We start from the raw sequence: 4,098 nt of genomic DNA, 5'->3' as shown, positions 1-4,098 counted from the left end.
ACACTGCTTCCTGAACCAGTTTGTATATGCCTTAAGAGAAGAGATTCCGTCTTTTTCTTTTCTGGACTGTCACAGAGCCTAGAGGAATTCTGAGCAATAAATAGTAGACTCTTGGCATCTGCCTATTAACTGACTGATTGAGGAGAGAACCTTGCCGGTGTTCAGCTGGTTCTCTGTGGGAATGACTGTGTCCTTCCGTGCATTCCCAATGCATCTGTGGAGAGGGATGCACTCCACGTCTCTCTACTTCGCCGCCATCTTCTATAATGATTTTTAAAGGGCCTGCTGGTGTTGGAGGGTTGCCTGCAGAGGTGGGGGGGGCAGCTGTGGCTCACCGAGGAGACAGGGGCACTGGCAGCAGGGGTTCTGAGAAGGGCTCATTGGCATGAGCCCTTCCAGAGTCCACCATTAGCTACACCAAAGAGACTGTAAGCTCCAGTGCCGGGTCGCCTCAGGCCCCAAATATATTTTTATAAGAGACTTGTTAAACTGTAAGGATGCAGAAGGACAGAAAAAAGTATGAAAAAATATAGAGCTGTCAAATCCTCACCAAAGGAAAAAAAAAAGCTAATGTGGCTATTATATCAGGCAAATGAGTTTAAGACAAAAAGCATTATTAGGGATAAAGTGAGTCACTACATTTTGATAAAAGTGTTAATTCATCAGGTAGATATAACAACTCTAAATGTGTATGTACTTAAAATTTATCTAGGAGGAGTCATTTGAAATTGTGTTAAAGGATAAGTAGAAGTCTGCCAGAAAGACAAGGCGAGAGGGCCAGGGAAAAGAACATGCCAGAGAGGTGAGAAAAGGTAGCATGTACAGAGGTCTAAAGCACTGGATAATTACATTGATGAAGCTTTCACTTCTTTGACACTTTCATGTACCAGAAAGAACTAGACCAAGTTCCTCTTCAGCATAAAACCAAAGCCACTAGAAAAAGAATACTTACTTACGTGGGGGATGGGAGGAGTAAAAAGAGCTAATGGTTTCATTTTCCCTGGCAAAGCCTGCATTGCAGATTTGCTAAGTCCCAGAGTAGTTCATTCTGGTGATATCATTTTAGCCTTGGATGATGGCATATCCTAAACAATCATGTGGCTAACACCCTTCGGCTGTCACTGAAAAGTCTAAATGAGACCAGCAGAATTGCTCAGCCTGAGTGCTAGCAGGCTGCCTTAGTTCCTCACTTTCAGAATTACAATCTAACTTTTCACATGTAATAAAAAGAGGGTAAGAAAGGAGAAAGAAAAACAAGGGTGGAAACGATTTCATATTAATGTCATGATCTAATGCATCCATTGATCTCAGTTGGCAAAGGAAGCCGAAGATCCAGTTTGACAAAAAAGATCCACAATCATTGCACAATGGGGTTCTGAGCTGGGGACGTCCTTTATATATTGTCAGTTTCTTTATATATTGTCAGTCAATCATGAGCAAAACACCTTAAAGAGTAGCTAAAAAGTTTTAGGAATTAATGAGCACTTTGGAAGGAACTGCTTTTTTACATTTCAGATAATTCAGACAATTTGTGTCCTTTGAATTTGGACCCCATTTTTTTGCTGATATTTTTAACTAAGGAATTATCTAATATGTGGTGGGAATTGACACTTACCTACCCATTTTTAATTTTGGTGATGAAAACTGGAAAATCAGAAGGTGAGGCAAGAGGGATGTGGGGAGGGATTGTTTCCTTTTCTGGTTTCTTCAAAAATGTCCCTTTCTGCAATTTAAGGCTGGTTTTTGCTTTAATCATAGCAGAAAGCATTCTCTACATCAGAGAAGGTGAAGGACGGGCCTTGAACTGTGTGCCCTATTTTCTCTCCAGCTATCCAGGTTTGTCCTCTGCCCTACAAGGGGCTCTTTTCCCCTCTTCTCTTGTTGGTTCCTCCTTTCTTTTTGTTCATTTCTCAGTTTCTTTCTTGCCCAACACAGAATGGCAGAATTTATACAACCTAGTACTTTATGTAGAAGCTACTTTATTCTAATACTTCAGCAAGTATTTATCAAGTGCCTGCTGTCTGCCAGCACTGTTCTGGGTGCTGGGAAAACTGCAGTGAAAAAAGCAGAAGAAATACTTTCTGTCACCGAGTTCCCTTTGAGGGTTACCAGGGAAGATGGCTCAGAGGAAGTGTTATCTGAGCTGACATCTGAATCATGAAAAGGAGTGAGCCCAGGGGAGAATATATGGAAGAGTGCTCCAACCAGAGGGACCAGCCCAAAGCAAAGGCTTGAAAGGAGCATCAGCTCTGTGCATTCCAGGAAAAGGAAGGAATTCAGTGAGTTATTCCTGGTAGCCAGTCACCCGCCCATGAAGGCCACTCGTAGCTGCTAGGTCACTGGGCTGGAGCCATGCCCAGAGAGAAAGATGTGCCTCCTGCCGAAGGTGAGAAGTTCAGATTTTGAAGGGCCTCTAATTCCATTCCAAGCAATGGAGGGGGAGAGAGGGAGCGGGGTGGGGGGGGGGGGGGGGGGCGCGGTGGGGGGGCGAGGTGGGTACCCTGTGCTTCCAGAAATCAGTGTGGCAGCTGTTGGCAATGGCAGAGTAGAAAGACTAGAGCCTGGGGAGCAGAGAGGGAGGGCAGTGCAACAGTCCAGGCTCCAAAGGTGGTGGCAGATAGCAAGAGAAAGATGAGGTCTTTCTAAGAAAGGGAGAATGGGGCACAGTGTCTTCCAGAGAAAAACCATCAGTTTGGATGAGGAAGAATAGGGGATTAGAAATATGAAATAAGAGAAATTAGCTTAGGACATCTTGCCCACAGAGTTCCAGAGTCTGCGCAAATGCAGGAGAGAGAATCCTTTAGAGGTTTAAAGAGAGAGAACTAAAGATGTGGTGAATCAGAGAGGGAAGACTAGGTTCCCAGCAGACCTGGGGGACCAACGGCGTGGAGATAACACACAGACAGGTACACACACTTACACCTCGTGTAGCAATTGCAGGTGGCTTTTCAATATGATCCAGGATGAGGGAAATGAGCTCAAAGTATCTTTTTTATACAGAAGGCAGGAGGACCAGTCTGTTTTTATAGATGGCACCCTCAATGCCTTTTAACTCTTGTTCCCTCTCAGTAAACATGAAAGCCACATACCCCCTCTTAAAGTTATTTGAAATTTCAAAATAAAAATAGTAACTAAAAACACAGCAAGGTGATTTCAGAATGTTTCTTCAAGTTACATATGCCCCCTCTGCCCAGATTTTGGTCTGTACCCTTCTGACCTAAAGGCTTTCCGTAAGGAACCCTGCTGAGTTGTCAAGCCTGAAAGGGTGGCCACATCTGCACACCAGCCTCAGGCTGAGTTCATTAACCCAAAAGGGAAAAGGAAAAGGCAACAACTTAGTGGACTGCCAAAGCTTGTCTTTAAAAATATGTAGATGGGTTTAGTCAAATGAAGGAGACAGATCCTGGGGTGAAGACAGAGATTACCTTCCTTCGGAGAGCAAAGCTAGACCCAGGAACTAAAATTTTCAGGGAAAAAAAAAGTTTCAGATTAAAAAAAAATTTCACTAAAGATGTTAAAGATGAGAACTTTCTGACAGTGGAAGAACTGCAGATGAGCTGCATTGCAAAGCAGGAGCCTGCCCAGGGTCTAGGGTCCCTTCCAACACTTTTGTTCTCTGATTTGGTTTAAATAAAATTTTTTTTAATATTTATTTGGTTGCGCCAGGTCTTAGTTGTATCAGGCAGGCTCTTTAGTTGTGGCTCACAGGCTCCTTAGTTGTGGCATTTGAACTCTTAGTTGTGGCATGCATGTGGTCTCCAGTTCCCCGACCAGGGATCGTACCTGGGCCCCCTGCATTGGAGCGCAGAGTCTTAACCACTGCACCACCAGGGAAGTCCCTGTGACTTGGTTTATATTTAAACACCATGAGTGTGGCATTGAGTGAGGGAGTTCACAAAGATTTTTGTTTTCTCTCTTTTCAGGAATAGCCAATTAAAAAGAAATATCAACATCATTAGCCATTAGAGAAATACAAAGCAAAATCACCGTGAGATACCACTTCCCACTCACTAGGATGGTTATAACAAAAAAGACAGACAGTAATGAGTGTAAACAAGGATGTGGAGAAATCCGAACCTTCATATATTGCTGGTGGGA

The sequence above is a fragment of the Hippopotamus amphibius genome, chromosome 7 (assembly GCF_030028045.1).
Source record: "Hippopotamus amphibius kiboko isolate mHipAmp2 chromosome 7, mHipAmp2.hap2, whole genome shotgun sequence".
In the NCBI taxonomy this organism is placed as follows: Eukaryota; Metazoa; Chordata; class Mammalia; order Artiodactyla; family Hippopotamidae; genus Hippopotamus; species Hippopotamus amphibius.
Note: the sequence above shows the minus strand (reverse complement) of the source record.